At 42.3% G+C, this 26015-nt stretch overlaps 1 protein-coding gene across 1 annotated transcript in view; it reads right to left on the bottom strand.

The window, feature by feature from the left end:
- The window catches only part of LOC121167615 (zinc finger protein 334-like), a 37765-nt gene extending 12116 nt beyond the window's left edge, over positions 1 to 25649 (bottom strand). The window contains exon 1 of the mRNA XM_040997155.1: positions 25207 to 25649. The gene's annotated coding sequence lies outside the window, so the exon portion shown is untranslated. The remainder of the gene's footprint in view (positions 1 to 25206) is intronic.
- Positions 25650 to 26015: the final 366 nt, after the last annotated feature.

Genomic DNA, 26015 nt, shown 5'->3' with positions numbered 1-26015 from the left:
ATTTTGTCAGCCTCATTCCTGAATAATAAAAGCAATGTCACTTTCTCCCAAAGCAAGACAAAAGTTGAGGTTTGCCACTTGTCAATGCAGAATGGAGTTTAGGATGATGGAAGGCTGACAGTTTCCTTTATAGTCTTTCCACATGGTCACATCAAGAAACTAAATTAGTTGCCCACGCCTGTACTTGGAGCACTCCAATAGATGATCCCTCCAGGAAACCTCTCTCCAGATCTCTCAACACTTGTCTTTTCACTTTGCCAGACTCTTGCCTTGAGTCATAAATAATTCATTTGTAGAATATAAGAATGACTGCGATGGAAATACAGATGAAGAGGGGAATTGTAAAATTAGAACTACATAGCACATGTTAACAGGGAACCACAAGACAGTTTGTATTTCTCTGCCCATTTAAAATTCCAGCTTTATTTTGTATATTAGTAAACATGATGAGGTTACACATTACAGAGTATGCTATCACATACCATATTCTTTACACACATGGATTCCCTGGTTTTCACTCATCGTAGAAGTTATGCACTATCATCCCTACTTAACAGGTTAGGAATTCATTCTCAGATAAATTAAACATCTTACCCAAAGTATTATATTCCATGAGCATTAAAGCCAGGATTCAAACACAGATTTATTTTCCCTCTGACTCCACATCCAGATCTAATCATCACTCCAGCACAGTCTCAAAGAGTCAGGGACTTCCTACTAATAAAGACCTTGTAAGCTTAACTTAACCAGGCAATCTTGCTACAAGGAGACCATTTCAAAATATCTAGACATTTTAACATTTTAAGCTGTCACAAATGGGCAGGTGCACTGGTATCTATTGGGCGAAGGCCAGCCATGTCCCAAACATCCTGTAATCCACAGAAGACACTGCACAAAGAAAGAATAGCAACTCTAAAGCATTAATAATGCCAAAGTTAGGAATCTTTGCATCAGAAGTTCCCATCATCATGTAAAACAGAATCTCTGAGTCCTGGCGCGGTGACGCAAGTGGTTAAGGTCCTCACCTTGCATGCCCGGGATCCCATATGGGCGCCTGTTCTAATCTCGGAAGCCCCACTTCCCATCCAGCTCCGTGCCTGTAGCCTGGGAAAGCAGTCGAGGACAGCCCAAAGCTTTGGGACCCTGCACCCACGTGGGAGACCCAGAACAGGCTCCTGGCTTCGGATCAGCATAGCATCGGCCCTTGCGCTCACTTGGGGAGTCAATCATCGGATGGAATATCTTCCTCTCTGTCTCTCCTCTCTGTATATCTGCCTTTCCAATAAAAACAAACAAACAAACAAAAAAACAAAAAACAGAGTCTCTGCTCTTGTAACCTTCTATACAGAAGAGAGAAATATCCTAACTTATTTGGGGGGGGAGGGGGAGTGTCAAACCTTATTAAAAAACCAAATGGAAAATCTCTACATAAGCATATGTCAATTTTTGTTTCCATGTTGTTGTCCAAACACAAACAAAATTGAAAAATATCCTTTTGCTGCATCTGTAGCATTTGACTACAGGAGCAGCCAGACCAACTGATCTGGTTATGGAATTGTACCATAAACTTAAAAATAAAATAGAGGGAAAAAATACTAAATTTACAAAAAATGAGAGAATATAGAGAATATATTCATTAGATTGAATAAAATGTAGAATAAGTTTGAAGATATTTTTTCTTACTGTCAATTATTTTCCTATTTTCATCTTTCAGTTTAATAAAATACATAAAACTATTATTTTATTAAATGTATTATATTTTTTAAAATAAAAGAAAATAATAAATCTCTACAAAATTTTTTTTTTTGTCAAAACACTGCCTTCAACTGCCTACTTCCAGTAGTCCAGACCAGGCCAGTTTACACTGCCTGCCAGCACACATGTAGGTTAGGTCTGAGGGTAAGCCAGGCTGGCCAGTTTGTAACACCCACTGGCAGATCTGAGAGTCTGAAGAGTACAGAACAGGTCAATTCAGGCCACAAGATCAGCTCGTTTACATTAGGACAAGGCCTGGGGGCTGGCTGGGCTGGGCTGGGCATATGTAGCATCTACCAGCACGAGCTGGAACTGGGGGCAGGCCAGGCCAGGCTAGGCTATAGCATACACTGACAATGCCAGGTTAGAAGGGTCATGCCAGAAGGGGCTACAGTACCACCACCAGCACATGTGAGACGCATGAGGGTGCGGGACAGGCGTGAGCCTACTAGGAGAGCTGTCCTGGGCCAGTATTCCTGTGAGAGCTGAGACTGGGGGCAGACAAGGCCGTGCAAGGCTACAACTAGTGTTGGCCTGCATGTGAAATGGGTTAGAGAGCCAGGCTATGCTAACTGCATCCATTGGTGCATAGTAAGTATAGGTTGGTTTGGCTTTGCCACAGCATCAACTGGCAAGTGCTGGGACTGAAGGCAAGTCCTGTCAAGCTATAATGCAGAACCACCTGGAGAATTCAAGATCCACGGTCAGGAGAGGGTCCAGTAGGGAAGATGTGGGAACTTTTCTGACAGGCTGCAACTGTCACAGGTAAGCATGACAACCAAGACTGGGTGTGGACCTGGCTAGACAGGTGGTGGCACTTGCTGGCATTAGTGAAGGATGGAGGATAGAGTCAGTAGGGTTGAGTTAGGCTTCAATGCCAAATGATGTGTATGAGAGCTGAATGAGATGTGGCACAGACTAGACCAATCCACTGTACATATTAGCAGGCACAGGAACCAGGGTTGGGAGACATCCAAGGCGGGGCTCTTGGACGTTGTTACAACTGAGCCACAGCTTCCATTATGTACATGACAGCCAAGAGTGTAATGGGCAGGGTTGAGCTGGGCCACAGCATCCACTGGTTTGCATGAGAGAAGAGGCTGTAAATGGATCTAACCTAGCATTTGCAACTATCAGTGAGTGTGTGTGGAGGCTGATGTGGATGACAGAATGAGCTTGACCCTGTACTGGAAGGCACACATGAGATCACCTTAGATAAGATTTCTTTGAGGTCCCCACAACTTAATCATTGGACTCATAACTCCAACTATGGAAGAATGGCAGGACCTCTGATCTGACACTGGAGTGCATTTGTCAGAACTGGGTTTCCTCAGTTCTGCATATGGAGGATGTGCTATTCTATTACAGCCTGCAAGGACATCTGGAGACATATGGCATCTGTAAGCCATAGCAGAGGAAGAAGGGTGGAACAAGTTCCTTAACTACCCCATTGAAGCTTCATAGCAAATTTCTAGGTAATTGGAGACTAAGAGAGACTATGACAGCCGATGGACCTTGAAAATATTTCTTCATCTTTGAATCCATGAGATTGACAGCAAGTCAGAACTATTGAAACAATTTATAAAGAACCCTCAGAACATGCTCCACATCAGAGACCCTAAGATGATGTTGATGGATGTTCCTCTTCCCTGGGTACTGAGGTGGCTAGAAAGCTGGGTGTGGCTTCTCCCCTTATTTTGCCCTTTCTTTCAGAATCAGGAAGAAAAAAGAAAATGGTCTCAACTACTTTCCCCTAATCATTAGCATAATAAACTATGTATACATTAAACATTTTTAAATGAAGTGTGTAAGCATTAAAAAATATATATAGATAAACATATATATCTAATTTTTTGTAATTTTATTTATATATATGTGTGTGTGTGTGTGTGTGTATTTGGAAAACACAGAAATTAGATGAAAAGTATTAAATTAAAATCCCATGTAATTAACTATGTAAGCATTATAAAAAAATTAAATTATGCATACACACATATATATGTGAAAGTACTCAGAAAATACAGAAATTAGATGAAAAAGATTAAATAAAATCATTCACCATCTAAAAAATTGAAAAAGAAAAAAGCACTTTCAAGTGTAGGAAGAGTGCTGTACAAGCTAATTCTCCAGCTGAGGCACAGGAATCTCATATGAATTCCAGCTCTGCTCCTGCCTACTTCCTGCTCATGGCCTGGCAAAGCAGCAGCAAACGACCACGTTCTCAGGCCCCTTTATCCAAGTGAGAGATCCAAGAAATTCCAGGCTTTGGCTGGCCCAGCTCTGGCCTTTACAACCAGCTGGTTAATGAACCAGTGGATGGAAGATCTCTCTGATTCTCCTTCTTTTTCTGTAATTCTTTCAAGTAAAAACTAATCTCAAAACAATAAAGGATTTTGACATATTACCAGTGCGTGGTGTTTGTCCACTTTGGTTCATTCTGGCACAGTAATATCTACTTACCACTCAACATTTGTCCATAGAAAATTTCCTAAAATACACTTCTTTGCATCTTTTTTTTTGTACAAAAAGCTTAACAACTGCTGAGCCTTGACAGAGCTATCAAGACACATGAGGCATTAACATTATCTCCAAATATAAAAGATGATGATAGACAAAGTCTCAAGGAGAACCATTTCTGGAAATAATGAGGGTAGCATAAAGTAATGGAAATGTGCTAGGGAGTGATGCAGACTCTGATCTGAAAGCTAATCTCTTCACTGAGGATAACATCATGAAGAAATTTTCAATTACTTTTCTAGGCGCGTGTTTATCCTGCTCAATGGACTCATATATTTAAAAAAAATAATTTCACTTTTGATGCTATTTACATACTTGAGAGGGTTGTATGCCCATGTATACCAATTAGGGTGAGGAGGTTCATGGAATGGGAGAAACGGGATGAAAGAACTGCTTTCAACCTCCTTTTCTTCATTGTTCCAAGCTTGAGGAAATCCTTCCAAGGTCCGTTAGCTCACATAGCTCACATAGTTCATCTTAGAGTTTTGATCCTCTCAGATCTTGTTGGTCCAGGAGAACTGTCCAATTTGTTCTGCCCCCCACTGATACTAGATGTCCTCTCGACTCATACATTGTTACAAAATTTCTAATATTGTCAGGTCATTAGAAGCCTACAGATGAGGAGATGTAGCATTGCTCTAATCTGATCAGTCTGAAAGAAAAAAAACAGGGGTGGGGTTGTTCAGGCAATGCAAGCAATGGTTGCTTTGCTGATCAGTCTGAAAGAAAAAAAAAAGGGGTGGGGTTGTTCAAGCAAAGCACCTCTTCAGGTCTCCCTTGCCTCCACTCTGAAGCACTAGACAGTTTCTACTGTGAAGCGCTATTTAAAGTGAATTCCATTTCATAAAACTTATTGTTTCCTTTGGCATGTTAATTGTTAGGAAGGAAACAGGATTTGTGTTATTGCTGTGGATAAGCAGAAAAATCTCTGCCTGTAATGCCAGGATTCAATATTGGTGCCAGTTGAAGTCCTTAGCTTCTCCAGTTCTAGTCCAGCTCCCCCTTCGTGCATGTGGGAAAGCAGCCCAGAACTTGAAGCCTGCACCTGAGTGGGAGAGGGAGAACAGGACAAATTCCTAGTTCTGGCAATGGCCTGACTCAGCTCTGAACATTATAGCCATTTGGGAACTAAACCAGTTGACAGAAGATTGATCACTCTCTCTCTAACTCTGAATTTCAGATATACAAATATTTTTAAAAAGGAAGGAAGGAAGAAAGATCTTAATCCATACTCTAACAGCCATCATAAACCCCTTACTTCTTGTGAAGTGGGTTTTACATAAAGCTCTGTAAGCTTAAAGAAAGAAACTGAGAAGGTACACCACACAGCAATGTAAAAAACACTTCATTTGGGCCCGGCGTGGTGGCACAGTGGTTAAGGTCCTCACCTTGTACGCCCGGGATCCTATATGGCGGCAGGTTCTAATCCCGGAAGCCCCACTTCTCATCCAGCTCCCTGCCTGTGGCCCGGAAAAGCAGCTGAGGATGGCCCAAAGCTTTGGGACCCTGCACCTGCGCGGGAGACCAGGAAGAGGCTCCTGGCTTCGGATCTGCATAGCACCGGCCCTTGTGTTCACTTGGGGAGTGAAACTTTGGACAGAAGATCTTCCTCTCTGTGTCTCCTCTCTGTATATTCGCCTTTCCAATAAAAATAAAATAAATCTTAAAAAACAAACCAAAAAAACCACCTAAATTCACCTGTCCAATACTGGAAAAACAAAGATCCAAGGATCTTGCTGGATATTTGGAGATTTATTTTACCAACATTTTGAAACCAAAGAGATAAACCAAGGCCTTATAGTTGAGTAGCAACACCCTTCAGTGGCTGAGTTTGAATCAAACCCATACTGCATACTTTCTCTCTCATTTAGTTTAAGCATTCCCTTTGTCTAAAAAATTACAGAAGATTAATTCAATTCTGTATATTTTCAAGAATTTCAAAACAGATGAAGCCTATCACTAAAATGTAGAGCAAAAGGTCAGAAAAAGATGAATGTCTACAGTTTTGTAAATGTATTTGGGTTGTTCAATGCATATCTCTTAGGACAATTTGCATTAGTGCGAGACATAAACTATAGGTCTTATGTTGAATGGATATATTTCACAGTAATAACCATTGTTTCATCTCAGGGTCAATTCAAACTGAATTATCATGGTGTCTTTTCACTTACTAATTTCTAGTGGTTACTGCCATTGCTAAGCTTGGCTAATAAAGACTTCTTAGTCCATCCTATACTCATCTGACATGATCTCCCTTACACACCCTAGCATTTTGGAGACCCTAGTCAGAGGGTAGTGGTCATCCTGAGCTCCAAAAACAGGCTTAGCGGTTGGGGCACCGTGAAGATTAACACAGCCCTAACACTTGCTCCCAGCTTCCTGGCTCACAGAACTTGCACTGACCTTTAACCATAAACGTGTATCTCAGAAACGTGTATCTGTTTCTGTTCTGAGTACTCATCTTGCACTCGGGAAGGCTGCATGCCTTACAGCTTTATAGGTCAGGCTCCATAGGAGATGCTGTTACAGGCCATCAGGTTGCTGAATTGCTTCAGTGTGGTGGTCACTTGTGTATCTTGATGTTTATGTTTCTTTACTGTTGAATTCTACAGGTGGAAAGATAACGACTGTTTAACAAAACTCTATTCTTATAGTCCTCTACCATGTATTTTACAAAACAAAAAAGGGTGTTGCTTTACAGTAACACTACTTGGCCTCTACACTCTTTAAGATCAAATAAAAAATGGCTTCATAATAAATTTTAGTTTTATGCTACTCTTTTCCAGTCAGAGTTATTTTAGAAATATTTTAAATTGTTGACACACATTACGGTATGTGCTTACTGGCCAAAAAATATTATAATTTTCCAAAATATTATACCTTTCACCTATTGTGAACCAATTTTTGGAGTTTTCTATAACAAAAAAAATTAAAGAAAAAGATGTTATATGTTTCCTAAGTCATCTTGGTACAGTTAAGTATAAACTGGACAAAGCTAAGAGAATTAACAGCTGTCTCATTCATTAATGAGTTTTATGGTTCCAGCCACAACTGTTTAAAATCTGACTCTACCTATATTTGTAAGCCATCTTAAAAATATTAATAAACTCATGTTACTAAAAATAAACATAAATCTAAAGATCTTAAACTGATCCTAAAATTAATTTATTGTTCTGCCGTAAATAAAAATCACAAAGTCAACACAAATTATCTCTGGTTCATATAATTTAAATTTTTAATAAAAACTGTTTTTAGGGCCCGGCACAGTGGCGCAAGTGGTTAAGGTCCTCACCTTGCACGCCCGGGATCCCATATGGGCGCCGGTTCTATCCCGGCAGCCCCGCTTCCCTTCCAGCTCCCTGCCTGTGGCCCGGGAAAGCAGTTGAGGACAGCCCAAAGCTTTGGGACCCTGCACCCACGTGGGAGACCCGGAAGAGTCTCCTGGCTTTGGATCGGCATAGCATTGGCCCGTTGCGCTCACTTGGGGAGTGAATCATTGGACAGAAGATCTTCCTCTCTGTCTCTCCTCTCTGTATATCTGCCTTTCCAACAAAAAAAATAATAATAATAATCAAAAAAACTGTTTTTAAAATATTTTAAGTCATTAATACATTTATGATCAAGTTTGCCAGTCTAACAAGTTACACATGTTATTTTCTAGTTAGTGTCTATAAAGCACAATTCAGTTTAATTATTAACTTGTACTCTTAAATTAGTAGCAAACATCAAATCTTTGGGTAAATGTCTTCTAAAACTGTTATTTAATAGTTTTCACTTAATATTGTTCCTTAGAGTAAGCACCCTGGTGACTCAGACTTTTTCTTCATTTTTCCTCTACGCTCTCTTAAAACTCAAAACAAAAGCCTCTCTGGATCTCCATACCCTATAGAAACAATGAGCAATTCTTTCTGTAGTAATGCCTGAACACGTATAAAAGAACAGGTAACAGTCATCTCCTCATGCACATTACCTCACAGCATCTGTAAATTCCTCTAGACAAAACCTATGAGTTATAAATACACTTTAACTATTAAATCTTTCCTTTTCACCTATTTTCCTATCATAAAAGCTCCCCGAATATTAATACAAACAATAAACTTACATATACTAAGCAAAAATTTCAAACTGTCTTACAGTAATCCATCCTATACATCACAAGCATGCTTTATAACTTTAAAAAACAAACTATTATTAAATGTACACATCACATCACACCCTAAAAAAGTCAACTGGTAAAAAATAACTTAAAAATAAAAATAAAAGGGGTCATACCCCCCAGAGACACCCTATGACTAGCATTTTTAACATTTAATTTTTTTTGGGCCCGGCACAGTGGCGCAAGTGGTTAAAGGTCCTCGCCTTGCAATCCCATACGGTTCTAAATTCCAGCTCCCTGCCTGTGGCCTAAGCTTTGGGAACCTGCACCCGCGTAAGAGGCTCCTGGCTTATAGTATCGGCCCGTTGCGCTCACTTGGGGAGTGAATCATCGGACGGAAGATCTCTCTGTCTCTCCTCTCTGTATATCCGCCTTTCCAATGAAAAAATAATAAAAATAAATCTTTAAAAAAAAAAAAAAACATTTAATTTTTAAAATTTCACTCAAGAAGACTTTAATACTCCTGTTAACAAATATTCTCTAATATGGCCTTATAAATCACTGCCTTGGTAAGACAACTAACTGACTAGAACACTACTGTCCCTGGGCAGAGGTTCTGCTCTTGTCCCCACAGGATTTCCTGATTGATCCTCTGAAGAACTGCAGGTTTCTCTGTTGCTCATCTGGCTTGAGAAGTGCAGCAGTTCTCATGGAAACATCCCTGTCCCTGAAGAAAATGGATCTTCCTTTAAAAATGGGAATTTCACAGGATGTAGCTGACAGCCAAGGCACCATTTATCACATGACAACTGCCAAACTGCTGCCATGGGGTCAACTTCAGAAGCTCTCACGTGAAGCTATCAACATGGTGCAATGTAAGGGGAAAATGTCTGTCTCCAGAGACATTGTTTCTAGCCATGGCTGCCATCACACTCTGCCCTCTGCTTCAGTTGTAAGCTGGGGTAATCACACTAACCGGACATACATTCCTCATCCCTTGCTAAATTGCTCTGTGACATGGTGGGATTCAAGTGTTCTGGCATATGTCACTGATTCGATGCAGATTCCTGAGCCTTTTGATGACAAGAGACCTCTAATAAAGGAAGAAGCGATACAGTTAAATATAACTAGGAGTTGGGGTCAGAAGGGATTCCCATTTGCATAGGTTCACATTCTCGCTGATTGTAACCAGAGCACAGGGCTTAACTTATTCTACTAAAAAATAAAATCAACAAGATCATAGGAAAACAACTGTTTTTTTTTTATTATTATTATCTGGTGTAGCTTTTCTTTTCTTTTTTTTTTTTTTGCTTTGAAGATTTATTTTATTTTTATTGGAAAGGCGGATATACACAGAGGAGGAGAGACAGAGAGGAAGATCTTCCATCCGATGATTCACTCCCCAAGTGAGCGCAACAGCCGATGCTATACTAAGCCAAAGCCAGGAGCCTCTTCCGGGTCTCTCACAGGGGTGCAGGGTCCCAAAGCTTTGGGCTGTCCTCGACTGCTTTCCCAGGCCATAGGCAGGGAGCTGGATGGGAAGCAGGGCTGCCGGGATAGAACCGACTCCCATATGGGATCCCGGGCGTGCAAGGTGAGGACGTTAACCGCTGTGCCACTGCACAGGGCCCAGCTTTTCTTGAGTCCATAGTTAATGCACAGGAGTATCAGGTATAACTGTCACACTCCAGTTTATGCTTCCATTGTATCATGGCTACTTTGGGTATCGTATGTGGGACCAGAAATAATACTTTAATATTATTTAATATTAATATTTCCTATGAAAATGTCATAGATCAAAACCCTGTGGGCTCTGCCTATAGCCAGTCCAATGGAAGTTTATTGTGATTGAATCAGATTAATGAAACCATTGAGATTCATGTTAGTTCATCTGATTCTATTGTTTGGCATGGAGGTGGCATGGCTGTTCCTTCCCCTTAGATTCCTGGATACTCCCATCAGGACCACATTTGGAAATCGGTCAATGCTGTGGAACCCATGGAGACTTGGATAGAGACGGTCTCCAACCAAACTGGACACCTATCAGTGTCATTTACAAAAATTTTAGCTGTTTATACTCAAGCTTGTGTTAGACTGCCCTTTGTGTTGATGGTGGGGTCTGTACATTGGAATCAATCTGTGAATTCTGTCATGCATGAATTGTTCTTTGTATACATTTATCTACAAATAACACTGCAAATTTCCCCCTGGGAAACTGTATACTTTCTCAGGGCTCATGTGGGGTTGAGGATACTTGTTAGACTAGAAAGAAAATGGGAAGAGTCAGCATCTGTGTTCATTCTTCATACAGATTCAAGAGCTTAAAAAAAAGGCTACTCGGTTTATAGGAATGTTAATTGCAGCCATACTGCGGATCATTGCGATCACTGTGGCTGCAGCTGTGGCTGGAGTAGCCTTGCATCAGGGAGTTCAGACTGTATGTTTTGTGCAAAAATGGCAAAAAGATTCAGAAGATTTATGGGTTTACCCAGAGACAAATTGATAGTCAATTATATGCTGAGACAGCCAGTTTGAAATCAACTGTTAGGCTGGGAGACCAAATAAAATTCATTAACCAGAAACTATTCCTAAGACGTGACTGGAATTATTCTGTATGCATCACTCCTGTGCCTTGCAGTAGTACACAATTTGACTGGGAAAGGGTTAAAAGACATATGACTGATCATGGTGATGTGCCATCCGAAATAAAGGAGCTTCAATCTACTATTATGACAGCTTTTCAAACCTAATTAAGTCTCATATCTGGAAATCCGTTAATGAAAGATATAGATAAGGTTTTTTCAATTCAGTCTCTTAATAACACTAAGTATTGAGGAAGAGGATTACTTTAATCATTTATACTTTTTTTGGATGTTTTTGCTCTCTATGTAGTCAGGAGAAGTGTCTCACCATTCCAGTTAACTGCACACCATCACAGGGTGGTTCAGCATATTATGCTTCAAATGATCAGCTAGAAGAGATAACAACAACAGGACCAACCATGAATTCAGCAAAGGTGCGAGTTCAGTTGAGGCTCTTGGAAGAGCCTCTGGCTTATGTAACAGCTTTTGCTGTTTTGTTTGTTTTTAAAGATTTATTTATTTTTATTGGAAAGTGAGATTTATAGAGAGAAGGCGAGATAGAGGAAACATCTTCCATCCACTAATTCACTCACTAAGTGGCCACTGATGGCTGCCCAGGGCACTGGAGACTAGGGGCGGGTCTGCCCTGCCCCACAGGAGGAGGGGCCACAGGAGCCAGTTATGTCACCTACCTGGCGGGATTCCAGTTGACCAATGGCACACCTGAATGGACATTCCTTGCATAGTTGGGACACGGACAGCCCCTTTGCCCTCCCACGTGTCTAGATGGGTATAAAACTCCCAGACACGTGTCTGAGAGGCCCTTTTCGCTTCCCTCTTCCTTCCCCTCTGCGCGAAGGGGGCCCAGGAGCGGATTTTCCAATAAAGCTTCCATCTCAACTCTGAACAACTTGCCGATATTATTTCACCAAGCGGGCGGGCGGTCGGTGGCCATTATCTAACAGCCACAATGTCCACAGCTGAGCTGACCCAAAGCCAGGAGCTTCCTCCAAATCTCCCACAAGGGTGAAAAGGTTGGGCCATCCTCAACCGCCTTCCCAGGGCAGAAGCAGGGAGCTGGATGGGAAGTGGAGCTGCCAGGATGATAACTGGAGCACATATGAGGTCCCAGTATATACAGGGCAAGGACTTTAGCCACTAGGTTACCACGCCAGGACCAGCTTATGAAATGTAATTGTCTGTTTGAGGGCCTGCTGACTTCAGTAACTTTCACTTTGCTTGAGATGTTATTGCAATAGAATTAACAGATAGCTACCAGTGACCACTCTGGTGTTGTTCACGTAACATGACTGTTTTGTATATTCACTTTGACTATAAAAACTCTGTTTTGCCTTCCCCTTGGTGCACTATCCAGATAGTTGCCACCTTGCTCCATAACAAACTCATTTTTTCTTCCTTGAAAGGTTGAAAACTCTGCGTTCTAATTTACAACTCACCACATCAACAAATTGAAGAGTGAAGACCATATTGCCATCTCAATCAATGCAGAGAAGGCATCTAATAAAATCCAGCACAATTTCATGCTAAAACCTTAAGCAAGATATTACCTGGAAAGAACATTCTATAACACAATCAAAACAATAAATGAAAGCCCAATGTCAGCATCACACTACATGGAGAAAGGCTGAAAGCTTTTCTGCTAAGATACGGATCTAGACCAGGATGGCCATTTTCATTACTTCTACTCCATATAGTATTAGAGATCCTTGCCAGAGATATTAAGCAAGAAAAAACAAATAAAAGGAATTAAAACAGGAAACAAAAAAGTCAAATTATCAGCGTACACAGATGACAGCAGTCTATACATAGCAGAAATATAAGACTATAAAGAGTATTGAAGCTCATGAGAGAATTAGGCATGGTAACAGAACACAATATTAATGATCATAAGTGAATTATCCTAGTATATACAAATAACCCCATGACTGAGAGTGAACTTGTAACCACAGTCCCCTTTAAAATAGTGGAGAGGAACCTCAAATACCTTGGAATTGATTAACCTAACTAAAGATGTGGAAGATCTCTACAATGAAAATTATAAAACATTTAAAGAAGAAATAGAGGAAGACATTAAAAATGGAGAAATGTATCTTTTCCTTGATCTTCAAGATCATTAAGATACCCATAGTACTGGGCCGGATACAGTAGACTAGTGGCTAAAGTCCTTGTCTTGTACATGCCAGGATCCCATATGGGCACCATTTCTAATCCCTATGGCCTACTTTCAATCCAGCTCCCTGCTTGTGTGGCCAGGGAAAGCATTGGAGGATGCCCCACAGCCTTTGGAACCTGCACCCTTGTAGGAGATCCAGAACAGGCTCCAGGCTCCTGGTTTCGGATAAGCTCAGTTCTGGCCATTGTGGCTACCTGGGGGATTGAATCATCTGACAGATCTTCCTTTCTGTCTGTCCTCCTCTCTGTATATCAAACTTCCCAATGAAAGAGAAACAAATTTTGAAGAGTATGACCGTGGAACCTGGGTAGAGAGAACTTCTGCTGCTGGGAGCACCAGGCCGGGTTGGACTCCAAGCTTGGGGCCCTGGATACAGTCACCTTAACCCTGTGGTGAGCCAAGCCTGGGCAGTCAGTGTACCATTTCGTACCAGGCCCCACCTGCTGGCCACCCAGTGGCGAGCTCTGGGGTCTTGGGGGTGTGGAATTGCTGCCTAGGTACAGCCATGAATAAGGCTACTGTGCGTCCTGGTTAGGAATCACTCCTGATGGAATCCCAACGACAGAGTAACTTTTCCTTGAAGGTCAGCAATGGTACTGAGACCTGGTGGTTTGGAGGGAAGAGATCAGTTAATCCGTATGTGTCAAACTGATACACCAGTCTACTTGTGAGTCCTGTGTAGAACTTGCTATCACTGAACAATGATGACCACCACATGCCAGTTCATGTAAAAGCCAAGGCTGGAGGCCTGTCTAGTAGGACTAGATACTACTATCTGACAGAATGTTGGATCAGGGGATGGGTCACATTTGGCAGGGCCATGACACTAACCAGCAAACGAGAGAACCAGGTCTGGGGGTAGATTTTGTGGGGGATATGAGGGCTAAACCCTGTGGAACCACTGGTTAGCTCAAGAGTTGGGGTGGTGATGGATTGAGCTAGGTGTGACCATGGAACTTGCAATCACTCACAGGTAAAGGATCCAACAGTCTGAGCAGGCCAATGCAGCAGCAGCCAAATGTGCATCCTAAAATAGGATGTGCGGTGGACTGGGCTACAATGTTAACTAGCTCATGCAAGACCAAGACTGAAGGACAGACTATGCCAGGCACTGGCCTAACACCCACTGCCATGTATGAGATCTGGTAGAAGTGAGTCAAGTAGGGGAACTTGGGAAACTCCCCTAGTAGGTCACAACTCTCATTGATGATTACATGGCCCAAGCCTGGGAGTCAAGAAAGCTGGGTAAAGGTAACTCCAACAGATGGCTAATCTGTAGGTTGGTTATGGAAGGGGGCAGACTAGGCAAGGCCAAGCAAACCTTAGTTCACAAGCAAGAACAGAAATCAGGATGGAGCCACAGGTCATGCCAAGCTAGGCTGTGTTACACCTACTGCTCTGCATGAATCAGGAATGTCAGGTCACAGCATCTAAAAAAAAGGACAAGACAGGTGAGGGGCTATGCCAAGCTGGGTCAGAGCAATCACTGGCATGCATGTGATCTATGGCTGGGAACAAGTCTGGTTGGGGAGCTAAGTAGACACACTGGCTGGGTTGTGGCTCCCACTGGTGAGTGTGGGGACCTGAATGGGGGCTGCATTCTGATCTGGATATGGCTGCAGTGTCCAATAGCACAAGTGTGGCCTGGGACTGGGGTGCACTGAGCCAGGCTAGACTCCAGCACCATCTGGTGCTCGTGAGAACCAGGGTAGAGGTAGGAAGGACTAGGCTAGGTCTCTGTCCCTACTGAGCCATTTAGGAGCTGTGTCTGGTCATGGATGAGCCTTGGCTGGGCTGAAACATCCAACAGTAAGAACCAGAATGGGTTGAAGGCCAGTCAGAAAAGGCCACTGTTCCTGCCAGGACAGGAGGTGAACTAGGTAAGGCTGGCCTATGGAATCACCACTATGTGCAAGATCTGGCACTGGGAGAGGTTCTGATGGAGAAGCCTGGGAAACTTCTCTGTCAGGACACAGTCCCTGCAGGTGAGTGCAAGAACCACAATAGGGAGCAAACCAGACCAAGCCAGGGAAATGTATCCACTGACATACACTTGACATAGGTCGGAGGCAGACCAGGTTAACCAGTTCACCCACTGGCGAATCAGCACCAGAAGAAAGTGTGGGTAGGGCCAGGTTCAGCCGTAACATATAACAGTATAATTACAGCTGGGATTGGGTGCTGGCAGGGCTGGGCTAGGCTGTAACCCTCACCAGCATCAGCTGAAATTGGGGGTGGGCTGGATGGGCCAAGCTACAATACCCACTGGCAAATGTCAAGGGGAGGGGGCAGCTACGCAGACTGGACCGCAGCACCCATCCAGCACACATGAGAACCAGGGAGGGAGGAGGCAAAGCTGGTAGGGGCAATGTGTAGGGCTCCCCTCCAGGACAGCCAATCCCACTGGAGTGTGTGAGTTGGAATGGTGCAGACTAGACCAAGCTGGGCTACAACATATGTGGACCATAAGTCAGCTAGATCAGGGAAAAGCCAGGCCAGGCTGACTGTTCCTATTGGGGCAAGCATAAATCAGAGTGGGTGAGGGTTGGTTGGATTTTGCCACAGTATCAACTGGCAGAGGATGGCAGTGGGGGCAAACTCTATTAATCTCAACTGCAATACCACCTGGAGAGTGCATGATCCAGGAGTAGGAGTGGCCCAGTAGGGAAATAATAGGCATCTCCCTCTGGGGTTATCACTCCCATTGGAGAGCATGAAAACCAGGACTGGGGCAGTGGTTGCTAGACAGAACGGCACCTGCCAGTATGTGTGTGGGCTGGATAGTGGGCCTTGTTTGGTTGAACTAGGCTTCAATATCCATTATCATGTAGGAACCTGAGCGGGATGTGGGACAGACGGGACAAGTCAGTGGTGCATATGGGCAAGCATGGTATACAGAACAATGGGCAGGCCTGGTGGGTGTTACTGTGAGTTGCTCCAACTAGGCTGCAGCTCCCACTGGTTTATGTGAGGACAGAGTGTATGCTGGATAGAATCAGTCTGGACTGCAACACCCATTGGTTCAAGTGAAAAACAGGGCTGGAAACAGAACTGATCCAGCAATTGCAACCACTAGCATATGCATAAGCTGATTGGGGTGACAGACTGTGCCAAACCCTGTATTGATATGCACATACAAGAATCTGATCTGGGATCACCTAGGATGAAGTTTCTTTGGGAATCCCCCGTACTGAATTGCTGATCTCAGAATCCCAACCATGAAGAGAAGTGCAGATTACATGGGCTGACCATGGAGTGCATGTGTCAAAGCTAAGCCTCCTCAGAGGTTCAGATGGAGCAGGGGACAGCATATCCAAGTACATAGGGAGGATATGGCAGTTCATTGGAACCTGCAGAGGATACCTAGTACCACAACAGAGAATAGAACTAATCGATCTACTATTCCAGCCATGTGTTGGCAGTGAAATCTAGGCAAACGGAGACTCTAAAGTGAACTATGTAAGCCAGTGCATTCTGGAGAGATTTCATTGTGCTTAGAATGGCAAGATTGGCAACAATTCAGAACTGGTGAACTATCAAAACCACTTGAGTAGGACCCTCAGAGCATGCCCTACACCGGGGACCAGTAATGGCTGGGAGGCTGGGTGGGGTTTTTCCCTTTAATTACCCCAGATACAGAAAAAATATTGTAGAAACAATGGTCTTACCAACTTTTCTGCGGGCCCTGACCCTTTGTTCCCTAGTCAACTATGTAAAGATTATAAAAATAAAATATATATATATTAAATAAATAAATAAATCTTTTAAAAAAATCCATACTATTGAAAGTAAAATACAAATTGAGGGTGATATGAATAAAAATCCTGAAAACATTCTTCTCAGAGATAGGAAAGATCATACAAAATCCATCTGGAAACAGAGAAGACCACAAATAGTCAAACCTATCCAGAATAACAAAATGAAGCTGGAATCACAATTCAGATGAAGACATATTACCAGGCAGTGGAATCAATAATGCCTGGTACTCGTACTAGTACTGGTACTGGTACAGAAGCACAGACAAGATCAATGGACCAGAAAGCAATAGCAATTAATTCTATCTACATCCACATGGAGGGCAAGGATCCAAATCACTGGACCAAATTCTACTCCCTTCCCAGGCACATTAGCAGGAATCTGAATAAAGAGTAGCCATGAATCAATCTGGCACTGCAGTATTCTATGCAGTATGACCATCACTGATCTAACACACTCTACCACAATGCCAGGCTCAACCGTTAGTCTTTTTAATTCATTACTACTAAAAATAATTTAATTTAAATTATTTAATTAATTTTAAAAATTAATTCATTTTATAATCCCATTCTTAAAAGGACAGGCACATTAATGTCACCTTTCTCCAAAAGCTCTTAGCTCTGAAATAATCATTGTAATTCATGTAATTTATGTGTGACCATCCCTTACTGTTACATTTATACTAATGTCAACATATAAATATGCAGCATAGCTTATAAAGGAAATCATATTTAATGTCTGTTGGAGTTAGAGATATTAAAATATAACCTATCACTTAAAATGTTTGAAATAATTCATTGCATCCTTTTATGTCAAAAATGATGTAAGTAGAACTCACCAGAAAATTTGTAAATTTAACTTATTTTTTCAGTTCTGATCACCACCACCATCAATTTTCAAATACTTTTAACTTCAAAAAACTGTTGCCATAGTGATTTAGTTTCTGTTTGGCATAAACACAACTCAGAGTGCCTGGCTGAGATGCAACCATCATGCCAGATTCAATTATAGCTGACTGCACAAGTCTGCTTGGAAAATCACTGAAATATGAAGATAAGCATCATTGAAATAATCCTATAGAAAACTTTCAATAAAATTCAATATTTTGTAATACTTACATATATGTAAATTGTACAAATCTACAAATATTTATAGATATATTCCAATATACCTCAATTGATGTATAAATACACCTTAATAAAGTATCTACAGATGACAAATCTATAGCCATCATACAACTGAATGCCAAAAAATCAAAAGCTCTAAAATATGCAACAAAATAAGAATGCCAACATTTCACTGTTATGCAATTTAATATTTTCCCAAAGGAGGTAGGCAAGGGAAGGAAATCAAAGGCACAGAAACAGAAATGAAGATACTCAATCCTTTTTGTTTTTAGGTATTGTTTCTCCTGAATGTATTAGTAGTGAAACCTAATGACTGCCAAGATGGCATTCAGCCATTAAAAAGAATAAAATATTGTTATTTGCTGAAAAATAGATGCATCTGGATAAAATAGGGCTCAGTGTGGTAGCCTAGGGTCTGAAGTCCTAACCTTGCATGCACCAGGATCCCATTTAGGTACCGGCTCGTGTCCCAGCTGCCCCACTTCTCATCGAGATACTTGTGTGCTCAGAAAGCAGCTGAGGATAGCCCACTGCCTTGGGACCCTGCACCCACCTGGGAGAATCAGAAGAAGTTCCTGGCTCCTGGCTGCTGGCTTTGGATCAGCACAGCCTGGCAGCTGTAGCCAATTGGAGACTGAAGTAGCAGATGAAAGATCTTTTTCTCCTTCTCTCTGTAAATTCAACTTTTCAATAAAAATAAGTAAATCTTAAAAAAAAAAAAAGAAACTGGATATTATAAAATGAAATAAGCTGAATGTAGAAATAAATCTAGCATATTATAATTCATACAAACATCAAAACATAATGGCTGCAAAATTAGAATGGTGATTATTATAGGTTAAGAAGAATGAGGATTGGGGATAGGAAGGAGGTGGAACTGGTGGCAAAAGGACGTGTGATAGAAGGAACAAGATCCAGTGTTCCATCACAGTGCGCGGCGATTACAGTTTACAATATGACAAATTTACACAAGTGGAATGAAGGATCTGGTATTTCTAACAGTAAAGATAAACGGAAAGCCTGGCTACCTGGCTTACTCAGCTTACGCTGTGTGTGTGTATATATATATATATAAATATAAATACATATATATATACAAATAGTGCAGTGTACCTTATGTCAGCATTCATAAACAAGTTGATCAAAATTTACTAGAATTTTCAAAAACCAGAAATCACCCCTTCACACTAACAATGGACTATCTAAAAGAAATTTAACAGTTCCCATCTACAGAGTATAAAATATGGTTAGTGCTTTTTTAACTCTTTATTGCTTTTTTTCCTTTTCTGTATTTTTTTTTATATATTCATGCAAGGCAAGGATTTTACCCACTAGACTATCACCCCAGGCCTTTTAAATTTTTTTTTTAAAACAATTTATTTATTTGCTTAAAAGTGAGCATTAGAGCAAGAATCAAAGCCAGACAGACCGAGAGTTTCCCTCCATTTGTTCACTCCCCATGTGGCCACAATAGGCAGCAAGGTGCAGGCCCAAACCAGGGGCCTGGAACTCCATTCAGATCCTCCACAGGGGTGCAGGTGTCCAAGGAATCGGGACATTTTCTGCTATCTTCCAAGCACATTAGCAGGGAACTGGATCAGAAAATGAATGTAAGACCATGACCAGTCCTTCCATGGACTGCTGGCATTGCTTGCAGCAATGTAACATGTGACCTCACAACACCTGTCACAAAATCTGCTAATCAAAACTCAGGGTTGCTTTTCCCATTGAACCTCTTGCTCACCCCATACTTGATTTACAATGGTGTGACCTGGCATTTTGTAAATGTCACTGTTGGAAAACTAACCTTGAACTTAGGTGGAAAGATAGTTACAATGTCTCTATTCACTTGAAAGGAAAAATGACAGAAAAACAGATGTTTCATTCACTGGTTTATTTCTGAATGGCTTTAACAGCTGTGGCTGTGTCAGACTGACTCCAGGTGCCCTTCTCCCATCTCTCATGTGGGTGGGAAATATGCAAGCACTTATGCCACCACCAGATGCTTCTCAGATGCATTAGTAGGAGGCTGGATTGAAAGAGAGGACTAACCAGGACTTGAATTATGTGCACTGAAATGAGATACATCCATTCCAGCAAACACATACTGTCTTACCCTGTTTTACTCATTTTTATATTGCTGTCAAATTACAGGTACAGTATTCAAAATTTAATTAATGTATCTCAGTTAACAACAGTAATGACAAAAAAACACAAGATGAGTGTCAAGCCCAGCAGTTAAGAAACTTCTAGATTACATTAGAGTACCTGAGTGGCACTCCTAGTTCTGATCTTGATTCCAGCTTCCTATGAAAGCAGACCAAGGGATGCAGTGATGGCCTTAGGCACTGGGTTTCTGCTACCCACAGGAAAAACCTGCATTGGGTTCTCAGCTCCCAGCCTAAGCACTGAGACATACTTGGCAGTTGTGGACACTTAAGAAGCAAACCAGTGAATTGGAATTCTGATTTTCTCTCACATTCTCTTAAACAAATAATAGAGAAATTAATCAGGTAAAAAGTTCAACATGATTTTAGATGTCAGGTCATTCAAAACGAGTGTTTGACATCAAATGAGGGTACAGACATTCACTTTCTCTATTCACATATCATTTTTTAAATGTTTTTTTAAGATTTACTATTTTTATTGGAAAGGTGTATATTCAGAGAGGAGGAGAGATAGAGAGGAAGACCTTCTGTCCAATGATTCACTCCCCAAGCAGCCGCAAAGGCTGGAGCTGAGCCAATCCAAAGCCAGGAGCCAGGAACTTCCTCCCTCCTGGTCTCCCATGTGTGGAGGGTCCCAAAAGCTTTGGGCTGTCCACAAATGCATTCCCAGGCCACAAGCAAGGAGTTGGATGGGAAGTGGGGCTACCAGGATTAAAACTGACACCCATATAGGATCCTAGCATGCTTAAGGTGAGGACCTTAACCTACGTTATTGCACCAGGCTCCACATATCATTTAATATATACACCTTTATTCAAAGTGATATTACCAATAATGAGCAACATTGTTTCAATTTACACTAACTAAAAGCAATGACAGAAATTATACAGAGTAGGTGAAAAATTTGGGACCATAACAAACCTGAACTTCTCAAGGAATAGTACAGTGTTATTTAAAATTGGGTTTAGATTATAGGCAATGAACATTGCAGACTCTACGTAAACTATACAAATAAAAATTTAGGAGACACATATCCTTTATATCTTAATAAATGAAAGAAAACAGAATCATATAAGATGCTCAATTAAAATGAGGTGTGCGGATCTGGAGGAGGGTTTGAGAAAATGCTCAGCAGACACTCATTCTACACTGGAATTGCTGTGTTTGTCCTATGATTCCACAACAAATTCCATCTTGCTGCTAAGACACTCCCTGGAAGCAATCAGGGAATTTTTGCAAGTGAGTCTTTGCAACTGCTCTCATGGACACGGACGGAGTTCCTGGCTCCTATTTTTGGGCAGGCCTTGGCACAATTTTGCAAGAATTTATGGAGTTAACCAGAAAATGACAAATCACTCTGTCTCCATGACTTTTATAAATAAAATACCTGAATAAAAATATTTTAAAAACTATGAGAAAAAGAAACAATTTGAACACAAGAATTGGCATGGATGTTTGGTGCAGCTTTTCACACATAATTTTAATGGACCACAGGCTTCTCCCCAGTGATCCTAAACAGAGCAACATATTATGTAGAGGAAAATCTTATAAAATGCAAGTCAAGTGCACACCAACTTGCAGTATCAGTACAAGTTCATGCTTACAGAATAAGTTAGTGGCAACTATTTAGCAAAGTTATCACACAGAGAATTCAGTTAATACTAGATGAAAAAGTCAAACCAACTCCTAGAGAATCACAAAATAAATAAATGTACATGAAGGAACTGTTAAACTCCAATCCTTCTACCTTACCAATGCTTTATACAGCATCAGAATTTATCCACGATTTGTAACGTGAGAATATTGTCCCATATGTGAAACACTTGCTATGAATCAGCATATGAGAAATAAAAAGCAAGAAAAATATTGTCATCAGTATAAAAACATAAAGCCAAGGCCAGCATTGTGGTATAATATGTAAAGCTATCAATTACAACACCAGTATCCCATATGCAATCAGCTGTTTCATTCCCAGCCCAGCCCTCTGTTAATCAGCTGGGAAAACCAGTGGCAGATCATCCAAGTGCCTGGTCCCTATAACCCACATGGATTCAGCTTGGTCCAGCACTGGTCATTTTGGCCACTGGGGGAGTGAAGCACTGGATGGATGATTTTTGTCTCTTCTAATTTGCAACTTTCACTGAAAAATAAATGTATATACTAAGGTTTATTTATTTATTTGAAATGCAGAGAAAAATATTCCATCTGCTGGTTCACTCCATACATAACAGTATATATGGCTGACTCATGCCAAAGCAAGGAAATTAGAGCTTCTTGTGGGTGTCCCGCAAGTGGCAGAGACTCAAGCACTTGGAACACATTAGGCTGCCTTCCCAGATTTATTAGTGAGGAGCACAATTGTAAGAAGCAGCCAGATCTTGAACTGGCACCCATAGGCAGGTAGCAGCTTGATTTGCTGTGCCACCACATCAATGAAAAAATAAATTTTAGACAATCAAACACATCAGATAGAACCAGGACTTAGTCACCTTTGCAGACGTAGGTAAAAAAGACCAAGACTTGAACTCACAAATGCTTTTTTCCTCACCCAGTCATTAGGTTTACATTGCCAAGAATTGTCTTTTCTTTCTCTGAGATTACTGAATAAACCCATGTTTTATGCAAGAGAAAGAAGATGTAACATTCAAATCAGGGCACATAAATCCTACATAAATGGGCCAACTGTAAATCAAGGCACCTGGACATGACAGAGAATGAGCTCTAGGAAGCAGCATGCTTAACTTCACAAGGAGTTCCAGTCAGAAACTTACCCAAGTTCCCAGGCCTTGGGGATCACTCTCACTGAGGACACAGTGCCCAGGGGGGCTCACTGCACTGATTGATCAAATTCTAAGCAGCCAGAAATGTGACAATCTGGTCCTGGAAACTCTTCACAGCCTGGAGTGTCCAGCATCTTAGCTCTCTGCTGCAACCACACATCCAAAACCAAGTGATGGTTGTGACCGCTGAGATTTTTTTTATTACCAGATGTGTTATGTTTGCTTAATACCAACTTACCACCAATTACAAAACAAGTCAATTATTTCATCTAGTGTTACTAGGGGCCACGGAGTCAAGGCTCAACCTCTATACACAGGTGCAGGATAATATTAGTGGATAGCAGGTGTTAGCTCTTTCTGGTTTTTGTCACCTTTAAGAATTCAACAGGGACGCCACCCAGAGCTATCTCCTTGGCTTATCTAGGGTCTGGTGGGTCCAAGTTCCATGGATCAGGTGACTCTTGTCTCAGTAAACCTGCATGGTCTTCAGATCCTTGCACCAGATATTGAGCACAAAAGATACTTTTTATTAAACAACTCAAATACATTCACAAATGTATAAGTACTCCAGGCCACCAGAATTTCACTTTAACAAAAATCCTTTGTTGGTACCAACTGCCTCTGACTGAATCAACTTGTGAATGTAAAATGAAGCTGCTGTGTATCCCAAGCACATCGTCCTAGGATTCACCGGGGTCTTTGCAAAGGTTTCACTCCTAGGCAAGGCTGAGTGAATCCAGAGTGCACTGATCATTTCTACATTGTCCCTTAAGTATCAATATGTCAGCAAGCAATGGAACAGAGGATGGGTAAAGAAAGCATTAATGCTGCAGGGGTTAACTATACAAAACAGAGGGAACACAATGGATGCCCTCCAGCTTTAGGGCAGCATTCTACCATTCTACTGCTATCTTTCAGGGGGAATGAGTGAGCCAAGATAAGTTGGTCCTGTTTGTTACAAAGGTTTTTCAAACTCAGCAAAACAAAAAGAGAAGGGTATATCATGAAACAGGCAATTTCCCAAGGGGAATCACAAAGTGACGACATTCTGATAAAGTGGCTGCACTTCAGTTAGGTAAAAGGGAAATGTACTAAGACGTTTAAGCTTCATCTAATTTTATTTACTGTGCAGAGAGACGAAGGCAGACTTTTTCATCCAATGTCTCACTTTCCTCACGCCTGCAACAGGCAAGGCTGGGACAAGGCTGAAGCAACAAGACTGAAAATAAATCAGAATTTTCAAAACCCAAGCCACTATGTGCATTAACTTCACACTGCATTTGAACAGAACTGGAACCTACACATTCTGATAAAACCACGTGAGTCCCGCATGTGATCTTAAGCACTGTCACACTCACCCAGACAGGGCGATGATATCTTACTATGTGTGTCAGGTGGGTAGCCACTGCTCTTCTCTCATGCGTAGTGTTCACAGAAAACAGTCCTTTTACAGAACTAATGATTATTTTGCGGGGGAAAAACAAAGATAAATTACCAAAGTTGAATGAATTGTGTCTTGGGGGAAACAGTGGAGTGTGTTGCAAGTTTTCAGGGCAGAAGTCAGCTCTTGGCATTATGAGCAGTTCTGGACATTTGGGGATTTATCCCCTGTCTTAATGCTCTCTGGAGAATGTGACTTAACTCCCTCCAAAATTCACGGGGACATTTATTCCCAAGTATGAGAACGTAAGCAGTGGGGACAGGTGGCACCATATCAAAAGCCATCAGGATAAATGGAACCAGGCAACTTGTACCTTAATGGTTTATTCCTCGGTTCTTCTATAGAAGCCCCTTTGGGGTAGTCCCTGCTGCACCCCCTTATTTGTCTGCAAGGTCTCTGTGCCACCCCTGGCTTCTGCCAACCAGAAGGCCATCACCCGATGCTGCCCCTCAACCTTGGAGCAAAGCTGTGAGGTAAATTGCTGGGGTCTGTGCTGGTCTGACATTGGAACAAGGTGACTGTGAGCCCCTTAGGAGGAGCTACACTGAGGACTTAGCTGTGGGCTCCAGACGCTGTTTCGCAACAAAATTAGGACCAATTTTTAAAAAAGAAAATCCGGCCCAACATGAAGTTCGAACTGTCCCTGGACACTCTCCCTTCCCAATGCACGACTTGGAAAAATGTGAGTCCTGAAGGTTCAAGGTCAATACTGCAGAGTGAGGCCACCAAGGTCTCACTATTGGAACCCCTCCCGCCCTGGGGACCTGAGGAGATGCTCTCACACACTCACCACTTCCCAGCATCTAAGGAATCGGGCGTCCTTCCGAGGGATCCTGAGCTGGAGCACGGTCACAGGCAGCAGGAGCTGCAGATCCTGGAGCGTCTTCTACGAGCACAGTAGGTCTCGGGGCGGCAGGGGCTACACTGTCTCGGGCCTCTCACGAGCAGAGGAGGTCACGGGCAGCAGCGTCTGCACTGCCCAGAGCCTCTTTCACGAGCAGAGCAGGTCTCGGGGCGGCAGCGGCTGCATTGGCCCTGGCTTCTCTCTGTCCAGGGTCTCTCACAAGCAGAGTAGGTCTTGGGGCGGCAGGGCTACACTGTCCCGGGCCTCTCACGAGCAGAGGACGGCCATGGTCACGGGCAGCAGAGGCTGCAAAGCCCGGAGCCTCTCATGAACAGAGAAGTTCTCGGGGCGGCAGCGGCTGCACTGCCCCAGGATTCTCTTGCAGCAGAACTAGGAAGGCCAGTGTGGCGGCTGCAGGTATCCCGTGTGCTTCCGCAGGGCTTCCTGGGCGCGCGCGATTGGATCGTTCGCACAGACCTTGTACGTGCTGCGTCAGAGGACGCGCAGCCAATCAGAACCACACAGGTGTGAGGGCGGGAGGGGCAGTGAGGCTTGGCCTCTCCGTCTGCAGCTTGAGCCTCCCCACAGCAGGGGGCGCTGTCGGCTCAGAGAAGTCCGCCTGCTGGCCGCTCTCCTGCCCTCTCTGTTCCCCAACTCCGGAAAGCGTGCCAACCTTCACCAGCTACAATTCATTGCGGGAAATGCCAAATGCCGACTAGATGACTGAAATAAAGATGTTGAAATGCAGACTTCCT

This window comes from Ochotona curzoniae, unplaced genomic scaffold (assembly GCF_017591425.1).
Source record: "Ochotona curzoniae isolate NIBS_2020 unplaced genomic scaffold, NIBS_Ocur_1.0 patch400, whole genome shotgun sequence".
NCBI lineage: Eukaryota > Metazoa > Chordata > Mammalia > Lagomorpha > Ochotonidae > Ochotona > Ochotona curzoniae.
This window is presented reverse-complemented; position numbering and strand designations above follow the sequence as displayed.